Source organism: Mus musculus, chromosome 10 (assembly GCF_000001635.26).
Source record: "Mus musculus strain C57BL/6J chromosome 10, GRCm38.p6 C57BL/6J".
Lineage (NCBI taxonomy): Eukaryota > Metazoa > Chordata > Mammalia > Rodentia > Muridae > Mus > Mus musculus.
The window spans coordinates 39412815-39432233 of record NC_000076.6 but is presented as its reverse complement, the minus strand read 5'-3'; the positions used below and the strand labels follow the sequence as shown (position 1 = coordinate 39432233).

At 43.4% G+C, this 19419-nt stretch overlaps 1 protein-coding gene across 7 annotated transcripts in view; it reads right to left on the bottom strand.

The window, feature by feature from the left end:
- The window catches only part of Fyn (Fyn proto-oncogene), a 195639-nt gene that overhangs the window by 133148 nt on the left and 43072 nt on the right, over positions 1-19419 (bottom strand). For 2 of the 7 annotated variants that reach the window (XM_030244881.1, XM_006512539.4), the window contains exon 1: positions 11976-15133. The exons of the other annotated variants lie outside the window; for them this stretch is intronic. The gene's annotated coding sequence lies outside the window, so the exon portion shown is untranslated. Of the gene's footprint in view, positions 1-11975; positions 15134-19419 lie in introns of those variants that run through there. 7 annotated transcript variants of the gene reach the window in all.

Sequence of the window (19419 nt, the reverse complement as noted above, 5' to 3'; positions counted from 1 at the left end):
AAGCATGTTTTTTTGTTTTTGTTTTTTTTTTAAGATTTATTTATTTATTTATTATATGTAAGTTCACTGTAGCTGTCCTCAGACACTCCAGAAGAGGGAGTCAGATCTCGTTATGGATGGTTGTGAGCCGCCATGTGGTTGCTGGGATTTGAACTCCTGACCTTCGGAAGAGCAGTCGGGTGCTCTTACCCACTGAGTCATCTCACCAGCCCAAGCATGTTTTAAGAATACATTTGCAAATGTATTTCTTACATCTCAAATATCTAAAGGTACTTAATTCCATGAAAGAAACACTATTTTACTTTAGTCACATAAGGACAATCTCCATGTATTTTACGCTAAACTCCATTTCTTCTAAAAGAAGTAAACCCAAAACCACTGAAGGCGAAGGAACCTGTGTCTTTAAGTGGAAGGAACCACGGTGCTTAGGTCAAGCCTCACTCTGGAGCCTAGAGCAGGTGTCCTCTCCTCTCCGCTTCCTTCTCCTCCCTCTCCTTCCCCTCCCCCCTTTCATCCCCTTTCTCCTTTTCCATGTGTGTGGCTTTCCAGTCAGATTCATCTTAGCACACAAAGGCACAGTGTCTTCTAGGTATAAATGGTCTAAGGGGCAGAGCCATCCCACCTTTCAGCTGAGCTAGAGTTCCCAGGAAGCAGCATGGTTGGCTGACATTCCCAGCTGAAGGGTTACCCAGTGAGTGCTTTTCAAATATCCTTGTGTGTATCTCTTCTGGCAAAGAGGAAAGAGGCCAGGCTCCTGTGTTCCCTGTCAGCCAGGAGCTGCTGCATAGTGGCACAGGGGACGGACAGTGTGTGGTTCTAGGGACAGCGAGGTAATTTCTGAGCACAGACATGACAGGTGGCCCTAAATAACCTATGACCACAACATAAGAGCTTCCTTCCCTTTCAAGCTGTCTGGATGCTGCTGTCATGCCTGCAGCCATCATGCCTGTAGTACTCCTGTGTCACACCCAATGACCCTTCCTTCATCAGAGATGCACAGTCATTGGCACAGGTCTTCTCTCATTTCCATGATGTCTCTTATTTTCAAGGATGGACTTCAATTTATCTTAAATAATACTGGTTTTCTATGTAAGGCGATCATGAAATTTCACTTTTAAAATGGCTTCTAATAGAAAGGATGAATCTGAGAGACTACTAGTGAGGTAGCAGATGTGGTATACAAGTGACTCAAGTTTGAGAAACACTGATACATACAGCCGTGAGTCAGAAACACCCGGGTTTTAGTTCTAATTGCCACCAAGTAGGCAATAATGACTAATTTTATTGCCTTATAAAGAAATAATTCTTTCATTGAAGGTAGTAGCTCTTCCGGGCAGCTACTACTACTAGCTCAAAGAGAGCAATACTGTTTTAGCAAACTGCATTGTAACCTGAGTCCTGTCTCATGTATAACATAAAAGATACCTGCGGTAAATGATTGAACATTAAGGTCCAAGGATTTATATTACAGGTAAGATGATAAGAGAACATAAATACGAAGCAAGAAGACAGAAGCAAAGGGCAGGTCTCCTTGCAAAGGATCTAATGAGGGCCTTTGGCTGTCACTAGAATGTGAAGACAGGTTTGCAAAAACCTCTGATTCACACAGGCCTCCACGGCAAGTACCCAAGGCCATCAGGGGAATCAGATTACAGAGGCAATCTGTCATGGTTTGTGACTCCTTTTGATGTCAGGCTGGTATATTATTTCCACAGCACTGATCGGCAGAATCACTTCCCATAGCCGCCTCCCACACGACCTGTAAGTCTGACATTTTTGTGTAACTCTCTTCCATCCCAAGACACCCAAAGCCCTTAATTCTAACTTCTTGAAACGAGCATCCCATGCATGCTTATGGTTCCCACCAAGTTGAGAACTCGGGATACAGTAAACCCAGTAGTGCACAGTGTGTCTTCCAACAGTCCAAGCGTACAGACGCCCAACCCACATCACGCATGCCTGCATATCCCTTTCCCCAACTCAAGCCTACCCAGCAAGCACGGACTCTGCCAGGCCTACTCAGTACCTCAGGAGGTGACGTTTGAATCAAAATATTCTATGCTTAAGCTCATGTACACTCCCACTGTGCTGAGTATCAGTCCCAGCAGACCTCAGTCGGGAACTAGGGTCCTTCTTCTGTGCGCTGTTGTTTACTTGTTTTAAAAATGTCTCCACAAGGCACCCACTGCTTTCTACTCACTGTATCACCGCATGATATACTGACAAGTTACTGCTCCCGCATAAGGAAAAGTGGTTTCCCCAAAGAACAACAGGAGTTGTCTGGCACTGGGAGCAAGTTGTGTCCAGCAGTAACTGATGTGTGTGGCAAAACCAGCTAGCCATGCCTTCTGTACCCACTGAACCTTCGAGTAAATAGTCAGCAGCTGTTAACTCTAGGGGCTCAGTTTTAGACATACAACAACAGAGGGATACTTTTTATGATGTGTGGTTCCACTAGAGGATTTCTTTAGACTTGCTAAGTTGCTAGAATGACAGGGAATATCTAATTTTATCTAAGTCATCAAACTGATATTCAGAAGCAAAGGCTTTAAGCATAACGTAGTACATAACAGCTGATTTGCTGGTGGGCGTGGTGTTCACATAGCACAGTGTTCAAATCTACAAATGTAAGCCTAGCCAACAGTGAGCAGCACCAGTGAAGTTTCCTTCTGTACACTGTATTCTAATGGCATCCAGTTCCACCGAGAGATTTGCTTGAGAACAAAAGGCACAGTAAGGTTTCTGTTCATGGCTTCTCAGACTGCACATTTTGAGTGACTGTCCCGTCCTTGCCCCCTCCAGGAGTCTTCCTGCCTACAGTTCGGCAGCAGGGCATGTAGATGACTGGATAGAGGTCAGGAACTGACTTAAGACCTAGTCCTCTGTTGGAGAGGATCCTAGAAATGGTGTGGCCTGGTGTCCAGTGAAAAAGTTAAACCAGTCGGATTGCTCTACAAGGAGTCTAGAATTGAAGGCTGATACTGGCTAAGCTGACAGACAATGCATCCTTGGGTTCTGTGGGATCCATTGGGGCCAGGTCCCACAGGGCTACAGCTGCTTTGCAGATCCAAAGAATGGAGAAGACAGACAAGAAGACCCAAAGGCTATGGAAGCTGTGGAAACAGCCACAGAGAGTGGTTCTGTTTTAATGACTTCCCAGGTCCCAGGAGGCTCTTCAGTGATATTTTCTGTTTCTAAATTCTGTGAGATCTCTTCCTTTAAGAGCTATAAACTATAAAGGTGAAATCATCTACTTTGCAGATGAATATAGTCCTTACCCCACATCAAAGAAACTTTTCTTTGCAACATAGACCATTATAGAACACCACAACCAAACAAAATGCCGAGTTGTGGAATCCAGTCCCAAAGGAGCCACCTATAAAACACTCCTGGAATTATTACATAATCAGGGTAGGAAGACTGCAGGAGCCAGAGAATCAGGAAGTTTGCTATGAGATTGTGCCTTCTAGGAATGTCAGAAGCTACACCCATAAAGTCTCAACAATTCCTAAACAGGAGCTGAACAAGGACGACAAAATGCTCATATGTACAGCTACACCGAACCACAGGCAACAGAAGAAATGCTTAGAATGGGAGCAAGAACCTTCCCTCGGGAGGAGCACACCAGTTGGTTATCCGATACTAAGTGGCCAGCTCTGAAAACATGCATCCAAGTAATGTTATATATGTTTAGGACATAATATATGTATGTGTGTGTACACACATATATACACATATATACACATGCACACACATATACATTTTGTAAGTACAATTAATGAAAAAGGGGGACATGAACTTTAAAAAACAAAAAAAGAGTACAAGGTGGTGTTTGAAGGCAGAAAAGGGAAGGGGAAATGATATAATTATAGGATAATATAAGAGATACACTACATTATATCTTATATAATAAATATATAACATAAAATATATTAAAATATATAATTATATATACTATATAATGTAAATATATAAAACAGACACATATAATATATAATTTTATATTATATTTATATATAACATACATTTATATTATATAATACAGGATATATTATATATTTATAATTATACTATATGTAAAGATTGTATATATACACACATACTATACACTAAATATATACAAGATAATTCTGTAAAGAACAATAAACTCTTTACCTGAAGTAACTTGATGGAGCTTCTGTTCTGGTAACTGAAAACAAGTTCTGACTAAGACAAGAGCCCACTGGGGCTTACAGGGTAATCCACAGCATGACCAGTGATATGAAATAACGTAACAGCGGATCAAAGGAGGCTGGCAAGGCTCGACATGGGGCCTCGTGGTGGTTGCGTGCTGAACATTCTACTGACTGAGCCATTTCTACAGCTTTCTCTGTGTGTATATGTCTGTCTGTCGTCTGTCTTAATTTTAGATAGAGAACAACAGTAAGTAGAAATGACTGTGTTTTGGTTAGAAACTGTTTCTATAACTAATAAACGTTGGTCCAGGGAGAATATTTGGAAAAGGAATACTATGCTCATGAATCCCTTGGTGGACATCGGGAAGGAGCCTGGTGTTCGGTGCATCTGACGGCTGCTGCTTTCCAGGTAGCCCATCTCACCAGGAACGCTGGCTTTGAAACTGCATTCAAAAGAAGAAATCTTTGTTTTGATGTCCAGAGATCATGCTCAAGGACCTTAGTGTGTGGACAGCGAGCACTCAAATGTATAAAAGGAACCACACGGAACTGAACCTGCCCAAGAACAGTTTCCTTAAGAGCTTCCTACCGCTCATGTGGAAGCCAGACAGGCCTGGAGCTAAATGGGTTGAAGTGAGAAACAGAGCAGCTGCAATCAGCACTGTCTCGGTGAGTGTGTAAGAGGCCTTAGGGAGAACAGGGCATGGCTGGGTCGCAGGAGGGGAAGGGGCCAGGCCTCTGGGAGGGGGCAGCAGATGCTGATGCTTCAGGGGAGAAGAGCAGAAATGCCCAAGGCAAAACCCCAGACTCTTTCATCTAAATGAATGTGCTAATGGCTCCTGGGGAACGGGTAAGGGAGAGCTTAGCACATATGCCTTCTCTACTGTACTGGCTGTAAATACCCCATGTGCTTGTCTGTGCCATCTGCTTGGTGTGCATTTTGTGGAACTGTGTAGAAAAATACGAGGCAGAGAAAGAGCAAATGGCTACTAATATTTAAGTTGATAGGCTGAAAACTCAAATATGCTTACACAGCAGAATTATTTCACTCCCTTTAAAGAGCCAGAATTGTTCCTTTTTCTGTTTTTATAGGGGAGAGGGCAGGGCAGTAGATAGCTACAGAGCTTCTGAAAGGTCAAAGATCAGGTCATGAACAGAATGAAGTTAAAGGGTAAATCTCTTATTACTGGATTCATGCATCTTGGATTAATTACATGCAACCAACCTAGGCTACGATTTCTTCCTCCATACATGAGGGCTGTGTGCCACTTGTTTTCCAAGTAACATGTGATTGTCATCTCTAAAATACTGTGTTCTTTACATAAAAGACATTCTGGACACTTGCTGTGTTTTTGCAGAGGGAATCACACCCTTGATAAAGGCCCTACTGAAAATGACTGAATATTAATTACCTTCATACACACAGTGAGGTTACTCACACACTATTAGTGCCTCGAGATTAGATAGATACTGTAAACAATCCATCTGCCAAAACAGCTCTGTGAGGAGTGAACATTTACTTCACTGTGCATTCCTCACTGTAATCAGAAGGTGCCTACAAGAGTGTACCAACGCAATGTGCTGCGTGTAATCTGCAAAGCTGGATTGGTATTTTCAAGCTAAGACTTAGTATTTTCCCTCGTACAGATCTGCAATCACCTATAACCTATTACCTAACGTAGTGATTTGAAAGACTGTATAAAGCCCTGCATGAGCCAATGACTGGGTTAAGAGCTGTAACCTTGACAGTGGAGTCAAGCCTGTGTCGCATGGACAGAAACATCCATCCAGTACAATGGATCCCCAGGGTTCCTCAAACACTTCTGATGGCTTCCAATTCTGCCCCTACCAGAAGGTGCTTGGAAGAAAGATGCAGAGTGAGTATGGTAATTAACTGCTAACATGCAGGCTACTCAGACAGACCCCATATTTAGATGAGTAATTAAGTTACAGTCTTAAATGAGATGCCTCATCTCTCCAGATCTGAGTTGTCTTTGATAAAATGGATATAGTCATAACCATTCACTCACAGGATTTCTAAGACAAATCAGTGAACCAATGAGAGTCTTCACATGTAAACTCGTGTCACCTGGACCTTCATTGTGTCGGCGCAAGAACTTACATGGATACCAGCATCCCAAAGGGAAAGAGGTCTTACCTGAAGTGTGAACAAGCATGAGGATGGGTATGGAGCACCTACTGCTAAGCTCTCATAACAGAAGTGCCAAGAAAGTGTCCTAGTGAGACAGGAGCTACAGCAGACTGCAGGGCATCTTAGTAGCAGTTCTTGTAAGCCCTCATTTCTCACCCTAGCCCATGTGGGTGCCCCACTGCCATTTTCATGAGTGTATCAGTTCTGCAAGAGAAGGTGCAATGCTTGCTCTATGGAGCTGAAAACAAAGAGGGAATCCTACAACACACTCAAACACCATTCTGAGGAAAGACTTTAAAAAATAGGTCAAAACAGACAGGCTCGGTGACATATGCCTTTGATTCCAGCATGCAGATGGCAGAGGCGGGCAGATCTCCGAGTTAGAAGTCAGCCTGATTCACATAGCGACCTGCAGTCTAGGGAGGGCTACACAGTAAGACCCTGTCTCAAAGAACCAAAGCAACAACAACAGAGTGAAAGGACAATAAAACCTAACTGTTGAGTAAACTTTCATAAAAGAGGTTTAGAGTTTATGAATTAAGTTAAGACTCAAAAGACATAAAATGGGGAGGAGAATAATAAAAGTCAAGTGGGAGCGCCCGCCGCTTCCTCGGATGAGACCTCAGATTCTCCACAAGAAGAGAGTAGAGTGAAACCCTGAACGTGAAGAGGGGACGCTCTGCTTCTGCTCTTCCACTGGAAGCTTTCAGAATCCGCTAAGGGAAAGGTAAAAATACTCACTTGGTATGAGCCTTTAAACCAACTCTGTCCATGTGTGGCTGTTTCTCTGTGTGTCTATGTATGTGTATACATGTACACCTGTGTGAATACTGTATGTGTGTATATGCTTTAAAGACTTCCCAATAGTTTCTCTGAAAAAAAGGAGCTTCTCTTAAAATAAATCTGATAAGACAAAGTTCCCAAAGATGTCAATGCTGCCATTGCCACCATCAAAACCGTGCACAGCATCCAGTTTGTGGACTGGTGTCCTGCTGGGTTCAAGACTGGCATTAATTACCACCCTCCCTCTGTGGTACCTGGTGGAGAGCTGGCCAACGTACAGAGAACTGTGTGCATTCCAAGAAACACCACAGGCATTGCGGAGGCCTGGGCTTGCCTACATCACAAGTTTGATCTGATGTATGCCAAGCTTGTCTTTGTGCACTGGTATGTGGGTGAGGACATGGAGGAAGGGTGTTCTCTGAGGCCTGTGAGGACCAGGCTGCCTTACAGAAGGATGGGGAAGCTGGTGTGGATCCTGATGAAGGAGCAGGTGAGGAAGGAGAGGAATATCAATTTATTCTTTCAGCCCCTGTATCATGTCCGACTTCCAGAACTTGAGCTTCAGCATTAGCGGGCAGGTGTCTAAGCTTTTGTTATGTTCACTGTGTTAGCATGTCTATCTTTTCCATGTGAACCTGTAAGGTTTTTCCAGGTTGTCTCAAAGTGAAAGCTTTAAGAAGGAAGGAAGGAAGGAAGGAAGGAAGGAAGGAAGGAAGGAAGGAAGGAAGGAAGGAGAGAGAGACAGACAGAGAAAAAGAAAAATCTAGAAAGATACAGAGGAGGTGCCTGTCCTGGAAGGCTGCAGTCAGAGACAACAAGTCCCCTCTCCACAGGCCCCTGGGAGCTATGGACTGGGAGCTATGGACTGGCTTCAGCAGCAATCTCCTCCCAGTCCGTCAACTGTTTGAACACTTCCCAAAGAACAAAGACAACAATCACATTATTGCATAATGTATTTGACTGCGTAATAAGCAGCAGGTGGAATTTCAGTGAAGAATTCTATCATTTTCAGAGTATTCCTCATCACTGAAATTTCCTATTATATTAAAAATAATACATATGGTGTTTATTATTTTAAGTTGTCAAGAGAGTTTGGCACCTTGCTCTTGACAGAACTGCCTAGCTTCAAAAAGTTGCACATGTGGCTGGAGGAGAGGATTCCTGGTATTTGTAGAGATATGTCAGCACCACCTAGCCAAGTGGGAAGAGAAATGGAGATAAATACTTGGATTTACCTACAATATTTATATTAGCTATTCCTCAAATGCCTTTGATTTAGTTATGTTTTTAAAAGTATGGTCTTAAACATGAAGTTGCCAATGCTAAACCCAGCTCCATTTAAGGTGGTGACAACATGAATATGTCATGCTTACAGCAAGGATTCAGTAACTGTAATGGACAACCTATCTTTAACTCAAACCTGACCATCAGAAGGCAGTAACAACAACACAAAAACTCTCTTTAGGAGAAATAAAATTAAAACTTAAAAAACTGGTGCTTCATAGATCCTATGAAGTCACGGTTTCTCAGTAAAAACTCCCGTTCACTGCTACAGAAGCTCGTTGCTGTATTACCGGATCTCAGCATGGCAACTCAGTGCCAACTACAGGGCTGGAACAAGAAAGAAAGTAAATCTTGTGAATGAACAGCACCATATATAAATTACTGAGATACAATTACACAACTGAATTTAAACATTTTACTTGTATAAGGACCTAGGTGATGGGGAAGTCAATTTAAGAAAATGGCTCCTGGTACCACAACAGTAACAAAACTATGCCGTTTGCTGAGATATTGTCTTTTACTTTTTTAATGGAGTATGTTGGATACTTCTGTAATTTTTGTTCAAATGGTGAAGCTGTTGCTGCTCCTGATGCATTGCCATGAATGATCTTTTTATATTACTATCTCCACGGCTATATCACCTGAAGCTTTAGACACATTAGCTGTGATGTCAGCTTCGGGGTAAGCATCCCAGTTTATTGTGTTGGGCTGGCATTGCACATAAATGAGCAGCCATACTGATCTAGAAACACTGACATTCATTTTCCTCATTTTTAAAGGGGTGATGCGCTGTATTAAACATGTCAGGTCTTGTCTCCATGGATTTGATTACAGAAACTAATAAAGTATTCTTTAAATAATGAAAAATTGTGATATAAAACTATAATCAACAACCCGAAATCTACAGTGCTTTCTTAGTGTGTTCAAAATAGGTCGTAAACGAACGTACAGAGTTCTAGCCCCATGAGGAAACACTGCTGTAAGCCTGGATACACAGATGCAGATTTCTAGGGCAAGGGATGGGTTCTGGGTCATTTCACTTTTCTCTCTCGATTTTTCAGTACTTTTTGGATTACAAACAAACAGTGCCCACACACTTCCTCTTGGTTGTCAGTGGCCCTGTTCTCTAAGTGTCGTCCCCACTAATCACATCAAGAAATGGCTGGCAAAGAGGACAAACTTCAGACAATGTCTTCTTGATTTCTCAAACGTTCTGTATGTTCTGTGTCTGCAGCCCTCTCATCTGTGAGTTACTCCTATGACACGCTCCTAACAGAGTGAACAGAGGCACATGCATTTTAAAAGCACAGATGGGCTGCTTAGGTACAGCTCAGCTATTTCACCAGTCTTGACACACTGTCCCTTGTGCTGAGCCTGGCCTTCTCAACGCTCTGGCTGACCATCACAAGCCAAGGATGATCCCCTGCATTCCGTATTTATCCAAGTATATTCACCATTGATGGTCTCCATCTCTCAGCTCCACACACAAAGACCTCAACTTATTTAACCAAAGAAGCATTGCTTTTCTTGAAGGCTAGATGAGTTTGAAAGTAGACGGCCTGTACTAAGAACCCATGGTTTATGATCACTCTTCTCTTTCAATCGAAGAGAAAATGCTTGCATTGCCTGATAAACAAAAGCTAAGTGTCTCTCTGCAGATTCCACTGACAGCAATGTGTGTCCTTCACTGGGGCACTAGCCTGGTTCCTACAGTGCTGGGCTGTAGTTTGGACCAGCCTCAGGCCATCCTCTGAAACTCTGTATCTATGCACATGTGCCCTGAAGAATCAGCCAACTGTGAGAAGGGCAGAGCGAACACAGACCAATAACTGGCAAGCATCCCGCTCTGTGTGCCATTTATCTGAATTACTAAAGTGTGATGAAATTTACGCATGCCAAGCTGAAGCACCGGTTTCACCATACTGAGCCCAAGCATCATGTTTTCAATCCTGCACAGAGATGGCAACGTGGTGGGCTGAAAGAAACCGACGCCCGCTGGCTACACATTCCCTCCAGCTTCTAGGTGCGGCATCAATCCAGTAGGAAGGGGCTTTCTGAGGACAGCTACAGCATGTTCTCAACATGCACACCATTCTATATACCTGAGGTGCAAGAGTGGCTGGGTTAATCTGATCAAACTGGTTATGGCCTTAATGACTTGAGATAAATCCTTTTTTTTTTTCCTTTCCTTTTCAGACAGGCTCTTACTTTGTAGCCTAGGATCTCCTGGGAGTATACAACACAAGCTGCTGTTTTTCTTTCCTTTCTTTCCTTTTGTATATACAGTATAGAATAACCCCAGAGGCGTGAGTGCTGAGGTACCTTCCACTGGAAGCGACTGGGCTCTGCCACCAGGCTCCTTTGGTGTCAGTACTGTTCATTTACAGGATGCTGGTGAACCCAACAACCGCATTTTCTGACTGCTGGCACGGAGCCCTGGCTGTGGGCTGCCTCAGGGATCTGGTTCTACCTCAGCAATGGGACACGTCTCTGGGCCTTGATGCTGCAGAACTGCTCACTAGTTCCCTCTGATGCTGCTGTCATGTGCCTTCTTCCCCAGCACTGTCTACATGTGAGCCACAGTTATTTCCTTAGGGAGAGAAAACTCAACAAACTGCAAATAAATAGCACAGAACATGACCTCAAGCTGTCAGGTTGCTGTTCTGTTCTCTCCCCAAACTGGAGCAGTTACTTGGGCAAGTCTGACTTACAAGTATCACTTTCCTGTTTTCTATTCCTTTGAGTTCCCTAACTCAGTCCCCATGGACTTCACCATAGCAACCCACCACACCCCATTCGAACCCGGGCTCTCAAGTTCACTGAGCTTCAGAAATCATGTTCTTATAAACTTCCCTACCTCTGAACTTCTGCTCTCAGCCTCAGGCGGGACTTTTGAACTAGAATGACTCCCGTCACCAGCCTGCCTATGATCCTTTCTTACTGAAACCACCCCCTCTCTCTTCCTGTTCTCATCAGAAGCCCAGAAAACAAGAGCAAGGCAAGTCTCTTTTGCCTTCTCAGTTCTCCTACATCCCACCAGCCAGTCACAATCCTATAGAAAAGTAAAGTAACCATTCCCAGAGGAGCTCGTAAACGCCTGTCCAATATCTACATACAGGCGGCTGCCTGGACACAGACACTTTGCTTCTTTTCTGTTTCTGTCCTTTAAACATGTCTTATTACATCATGTCATCTGGACTCAAAGTCTCCAACTCTTGTCTGTTGATACTGAAGTCTTTCCTCTCCACCCACCTTTAAAGAGCAGCTTTCTTAAGGTCTTCACCAGAGTAAACAGAACTTTTTACCATCCTGTAACCCTGAGGGCAGATTTCACTTATGTACACACACACACACACACACACACAGAGAGAGAGAGAGAGAGAGAGAGAGAGAGAGAGAGAGAGAGAGAGAGAGATTCCTGTTTCTTTAGTATTAAATTTGTGCTTCTTTACTTGTTTTCAAAATTTGTCCAAGTAGGGAATTACATGATCAATGATTCCTACCCAGTCCTGGTAACAGTTCCACCTTCCCTACTTTCCCAAATATATGAATAAAATTTTAAAATATTCCCACACACTCACCCTTGGTGTCGTCTCCAGAGGGTCTGGTGATGAGAGATTTTGAGATGATTTAAAAGTCTCATTTCACCTCAGGATAAAGAAACTCATCCACTTCTAAGACAAACAGCTTACACTCTAAACACCCAGCCCATAAACCCAGGACCATTGCATGAGCATGGCACGGGCCGAGAAGCCATCCCACAGCTATCAGATGATAGACTGCACTGGCTTCCTCTTTAATCAGAGCTAGTAACAGCAGCGGAACACTAAATGGAAATAGACTCAAATTGTATGTGACAAGGCTCGCTTCATGAGCCCCAGAGACTTCCTACTGAAAGATGCTGTTCTATGGGAAGCCCTGCCTATCCAGCCATCGCGCCCTTACACCCTCTTTAAAGACAGATAACGCTTTTATGAAGAATGAACTACACACAAAATATTATCTGTTTTGGCAAAGATACAGAAACATAAACTTGTTTAAAATATTCAAAACCAAGCCACCAGATTCCAGTACTTCTTACAACCAGAGCAAGTGACATGTAAAGTTCTCTTTTGAAGACAGATACTTAAGGGCTGCTACTTGCTCCTCCTAAGAGGAGGAAGGCAAAACTAACTCAAAACCATTAGAAAAGGACCCGAGAAACAGGTTAACGTAACTTATAATAAATATACTAATATGTTGACTATGGAGCTTAGAATATTAAAATTTGGATTTAAATTATTACATAAATATTATATACACAGCTAAATTAGAATGACCTTACTGAAGGGGCAAAAACACCACATTTTCTTGTTGACTTAGTGAACATATATTGACAGGTACTTTGACAGAAGGAGACAGGCGAGACATGTTTCAAACAGCTCACAGTCCTATGAAAAACAGACAAGTGACCTTAAAAGCAACAACATGCTAAGTAGTATAATTACTAAAATGCCGTGCTGAGAAATAGCAACACGAAAGTGCTGCTACAGCATAAGGTACATAAGGCAGAGATTCATTTATGCCAGCCAGGGCTGGGATGCTGTACCGTAACATGATCCTGCTATGTTAAACAACAACAAACTATTTACATAGAAAGGATCAAGAGAAGAAAACGTATCCAGGGGTTAATCACGGTTAACCTGGAAAAGGAAGCAGGAAGGTGGTTTTAATTTATCTTATGTGTAAGAGTATTTTGCCTGCATGTGTGTCTGGGCACGGTGTGCCTACCTGGTCCCTATGGAAGCCAGGAGAGGGTACTGGGTTCTTTGGAACTGGAATAACAGGCAGAGGCCAGCTGCCATGTGGGTGCTGTGAACTGAACCTAGGTCCTGTGCAAGAACAACGAGTGCCCTTAACTGCTAAGCCTTCACTCCAGCCATGAAGGGGCCTTTTAAAAAGGACTGTCTTGTTATTATTATTATTATTTTTTTACCTTATTAACCTTCTTTTTTAAAGGTTTTTCTTAAAGTTTTTTAAAAAGTATTTGCTATATTACTTTTTAAAGATTTGAAAAGTTTTGGGTATAATACTTGAATAATGATAAAAAAAAAAAACTGTTGATGTCAACAGTGGAGGAGGTGGCAAAGCAGAACAGGACGGAGTCACCAGGAGCAGAAGAGGCTGGTGCTGGGTGTGGCAGCAGACGGAGCACCATCTCTCTGACTGTGAGGACCGCAGCTCCGCTATGGTCTGGGGCATGGCTGTGTCACTGTGACTGCGGCAGGGTGAAATGGCACGGGAAATGAGCTTCAGAAGATCACATGCCACAGGACAAGTGACAGCTTGAGCAAGGGAAGCCGGGACCAACTGATACCAGGCCACTGTCTGTCTCTTCCATGTTCATTACAAAACTAATTGTAGTGTGTTTGTGAATGACAACCAACCCCTGTGGCCAGAGGAAGGAGACAGAACCCAGGAAGCACTCACAGGGAGACAGCCAAGAGACTGGCTACAAAATGGCAAAACACCCTCTTTTTAAAAGAACATAAATCTACATTATTTTAATATGAAATGTCATGATTTTTAAATGATGGCAAAAACCATTCTAGCAAAATCAAAACATGTTTGAGTGCTACCTCAGTATTAAGACGTCCTAAAGGCTGGGGACTGAAAAGAAAAAGTCAGATTAAAAAGTGTGTTCCTCCCCCCTCTTCCCTTCTTAGGAACACTTTTTTACACAGTGTTCTTCCTTTTAAACACATGCAATATCTGAATTAAAAAGTCCCCTCCTCTTCTTTTTGGGATTCTATATACAGAAGCTCTGAGCTCTTACATCATGCTAACATAACAGACAGCTGGGGGCTGTTGTAACTGTTAAAATATGTGTCTGGGTGGGACTCACAATTAACTAGTAAAACATTTAAAGGACAGCATAAGGAGGGGCAGAAAAATCCCATACACAATTGTCTGAACCTTCCAGCTAACTTTCAGTTTATCAGACTTCCTCAGGAAACAACTTCCCACTTGTAGCTGACTACAACACGCCCAATGATTTCATTAGAATGCTTTTTTTAATCAGTGCAGCATATCACTTGTGCTTGCTCGCTGTGCCTCAGGGCCTGGAAGCAAGCGCACAGTGCCATTATAGGCCACTGGGAAGCACATAGCACCGGTAACCAGAAACAGTTTTAACAGGATAGCGTCTTCACAAAGAGCTGAGGCTCTCATGTAAGTATATGGTCTTTAAGGTCTTCACTGCAAATGCTGGAAAATGGAAAGAGATTTGATTTAAGACATGTGTTTAGTGACAGCCCCTGGGCTGGCATCACCGTGAGCTCTCACCACTGGACCTCACCACGCTTCCCTCTGGTCTTCATGGCATATTAGGGGACAAATATGGATGGTGATAAATGAGTGTGCCTACTTCCAAATGACCTTTCTCCTGGGACAGCAATCACAATCTCAGGCATCTGGAAGGGCTCCTCTCTTTTCCCCAGGGCAGGACTGTCCAGTGGGATCTGTATGAGAACCAGAGGCGACCCTGAAGAGAACAGAGAGGCTGCCCTATTTTTTTTAACTGGGAACATGGCTGCCCAACATGCCCCTCTTGCCTGTGTGCCAGACCTCACACTCAGTCCTGTGCTGGGTCATCTCCCTGCCTCGCCTCTTTGTTTACTTGCTTTCATTCATTACTCTGAGTTTCCTTTGCTGTGTGCTTTGGGTTTCGTTTAATTATTTTCTTCTCTAGACTTTCTTCCTTCTCCCATGTGGAATTCTTTCCCCACCACCTCCCTGCCCAGTCAACACCAGCTTTCAGCCACCGTGCTGCCACCAAATGCACCCTGCTGGCACTTCATCTGAGAACTCTTGTTCCTATCTTATTTCTATCAAGTCGCAAGTGCATACAATGAGCCCATCATAAATGAGTCCATATGTTTGCCAGAGACCATCTTTAGCCTCCCATACTTATGACGAGGGACTGCCTGTCATTTTCTCTGTTGCAGGCATTGCCTTAGCAGTCCAGACCTACCACAAGCACCATGTTGGTATTAAAGGACAGAAAGAGCCCATCGCCTCTGACTTGTTGGAACAGGGCTCCACGGAGCTTGCTAGGATCTCTTTGGACTGTATTTTCAAACAAAACAAAAGTTCTATGTCCTAAGGTGTTGCCTGTAGGTTTTTGTCTTTAACTTACCTACTATGCTTCCAAGATGTATGCTAACTGCTTCGGTGCTAACAACAAATAGTTACAATTTTGATCTGGCAACTGATGGAGTGCAGAGTATCGAAGGCTTGTGCTATTTAGAGGTAGCATCAGAAAGAAGATAGATGGCCAGAGAACTGGGCTCCCATTTCAGCATTTCTCCATCACACAGTACTGGTCAGGTTCCTTCCCATCAGTTAACGGAAGATGCCAACACCCGCCACACCAGGTTTCTGTACGGATTACACTCCATGTGGTAATTTAGGAGAGAACCTAAGAACAGAGCATCAGCAGCATCAGCAGCAGTGAGGAAACGAACGCTGCATGCTCGCTCCTATGCTGTCTCTATGCAGCTGCCTCGGTGAATTCTCATGCCTTTCTTCGCCCACCTTTTGGGAAGATCTTTCCTAATTTTGGTCTTTTTGTGATGTAGATCAGGAAGAAAGGGTAGGAATGTGAGCCTTGGTTAGGAAAGCTTTGGGGACACACATGTGAAGGTTAGAATGTGTGGGGAAGACTGAGGGGACAAAGGAGGACTTGGCTTATGTAGATTCTGTATCCTACTACAGCACTGAGATAGCCAGTACTCAGTTTATTGTTTTGAAACTATCTCTAGATTATATAATGTTTTTCACTATCATTATAAAATAATTCAGAACAGTTGGAGTGTCTTGCCCATTTTTTAAAAACTAACCATATAAATATGGGGGTGGAAGTAGACCACAGGTAAAAAAGAAGAGAGGTGAAAACTGGGCTTTTACTGTGGTAATAGGAACTGGGAAGGCACAGGAAGGTGGCCACTGCCAGTCCAAGGCTGGAGGCCAGGCCCAGTTCCCACCTCTGACTCACTGGCTCTGTTGAGTCATTAGCATCTCTCTGTGTTCAGTTCCCTTCCTGTAAACGGCAGGCTGGGAGGACTGCATTACTACGGCACCCTAGTTGGACTTTACAAACTGGTTTGGAAGAGAGACAAGAGCTGTGGCTTCTGCTGTGGAGTCATGCATGTATGTGCATATGTTTATTCATCTACATGTGTGGGCACATGTTGAGAACACACACATACACACACACTTTGGAGGTAATCCTTTATCAAGTTAGATCATTTAAGAAGAAAGCTTTCCAAGGGATCATTTGATACCCATTTATGTCCAAACAACAGAACTCTGAATCTAAAATAAATAGATTTCCTAAAAGCCTCACAGGTAGATTAATAGCCTCCCCTTATGCCTGGGGCATTCCCCTTTCTCTTCCCAGAATACTTTGTTTCCACGTCAAACAGACCCCTTTTTACACTGCTTCAGTATGTCTTGGAGATCACTGCCTGCCTCTCCTCTCTTCCCCAAGCAGGCTAAGTGGTCTTATTCACTAATTTAATCCAAATACCTAGAACAGCCAATAGCAGCCAATCTGCACACCTTTACAATTAGAAACTGAATTCTGTGTTTAATTTTTGGTAAAAGTCACAAAGCCATAACACTAGAAGGGACATCTTAGGATCTGCAGAGATGAGAAAACAGGCTTGTGGAAGAAACTTGCTGGATTCTACATAGAATTTCCCTTACATTTGGGTCTCGGTGCCTCCATGTACATCTCTGATCCTGGGAAACGGAGAACCTAGGTGGGAGGGGCCAAAGCAGTAAGCCAGCTCTGAACTCACTTGAAGGAAAGGAGTCTGAGAACAAACAGTAGTGTTTATTTACAGAACAGCAAGCTCCATAAAATAATGATAGTTTTGCTAAGTGGCAGCTGCCATCTAAGGGTCTCAGAACTTACAAGGGCCTCTCTCCACCATGGGAGGTATCATCGTCTGCTCTTGGTCAAGTGGGTTAGGAAGCTGAGCGCCCCTTGACCTTACTGCACGCTGGTTTGAAGACACTTTGGGGTGCTGGGTCCTCATCATAGTTTTTCGAATCCTTATCGACACCAAATGCAGCTTTATAAGGCTATCACAGAGACAGCAGTCTGTCTTCTCTTGGGTGTCCCTACAACTGTTGCTTTAGGGTGTGGAGAACTGACAACACTAGACTCTGTGTGCTGAGTCTTTCCATCCCTGCTGCCAGGTCAACAGAGACTGGGACTTCTTGAGCTTACCCTAAAGACCAAGCATGGCCACACTTGAGGTCTGTGAAAGACAAAGCAGGGGAGGACTGGCCTGCCCAATGACAGTGTTCCCATTTACTCCTCAGCTATTTAGACTTACACAGCAGGGCAATTGGAGGGAGTTACAACAGCAAGCCCTGCAAGGGACCTGGCTAGACAACATTCTTCCTTCTTTGGGGTAATGAGCAAACAGTAGAGCTGAAGCTGAAAGCCCCTCCTCACCAAGCTACCCAAGCCCTGTTCTCACAGGCAGGAGGGCTCAGCCTCTCGCTCCCCTGGCCTGAGATGATAGGGGTCACCAGTGGAGAGCAAGGTAAAACCAGTACCATGGGGCCCACCTTCCCCATACTGTGCTCAGAGCCCTGGTCTTTCCTGACACAGGTAGCTGTGCTGTCTTTGAGCTCCTCTCATCACAGTTTCTGGGACTATGTTGATCTTATACTCAGGCCAAGAGCATCATGACCCAGATCCCTAGCCTTTCTCCTCCAGCTCTGACCTCTGAAATAAGTGTATGTATGTATGTGTATGTATGTATGTATATATATATATATATATATATATATATATATATATATATATATATATATATATATATATATATATTTTAACTAAGCTTCCTGAGGTTTTTCAAGATACCATATTCTGCATGTATCATGGGAAAGATAATTCTGTGTCCAAGTGAATTTCAGAGGCCTGGATATAAAACATGTTAAACAACTGTGGATTCTCAAATATTTTAAAAAGTTACTGTATTATCATGTTTTGACCACCTAGACTCCAGCTGGTGTTACTGTTTTGTGAGGTTTCAGAAATTTTAGGAACTTAGGCCTGCTTGGAGAGGAAGCAAGCTACTAGGAATGTATTATACCTTTGGCTCTCCCTTCCTCTCTGTGTGTCCTAGGCACCATGCTGTGAAGTGTGTAAATACTACACTTAGATACACTTAAATGAGGTACTTAGAATCAGAATAAATACAAAGAGAGAACAGAATGTCTGCTGTCAGGGGCTGGGAAATGGGAAGAAGAGGAAGTTACTGTCTTGGTGGAACAGTTTCAGCTTTGCAAGGTGAAATGTCATGGCTGCGTCACTGAAAAGTTTCCTATCATGTGTATTCACCTAAAACAAATACATTAGATGGTGTTCTTTCAGTATGAACTCTCAGAGCCTTCAAATGCTTCATGCGGCAGGAATGCTCAAGACCGGAAATGCATCAGTTCACAGACGTCTCCAGGGACCCGTGTGCTTCAGAACTCACTGTAAGAATGAGATGCTGCAGGAAAACGGCTAGAAAATATCAGCTGCATCCCTCACTAGCCGACAACCCCTCACCTGATACACAAGATCACGTCCGGCGTGACTTATCTCGTGGACTAATAGCAAAATCTAGTTTTAAAAGAAACTACATACACAAAAAAAACCCTGAAGTATACCAAAAGCTATCTAAGATGTCGCTGTCAACTGAAAGCAGAAGTGAGCCCCTCCACCCAATCTTCTAAGCAGCCATCGGTTATCAGTGGGCAGAGCGTCAGACTGGGAAGCCGTGACCTGTGCATTTGCGTTATGGCAAACGAGGAGAGTAGGAGCCTGAAAGCTGACGCTAAGGGCTTGCTGATGTCACTGCTGTCTGAGGTCAGACAGGTCATGTGCCCACTCTGACCATAGCTTTTTCTGCTGTCAAAATGAAGTAGTCAGAGGAGATAATCTCAAAGGTTACTCCCAGCTACATGTGTCTGTGAAAT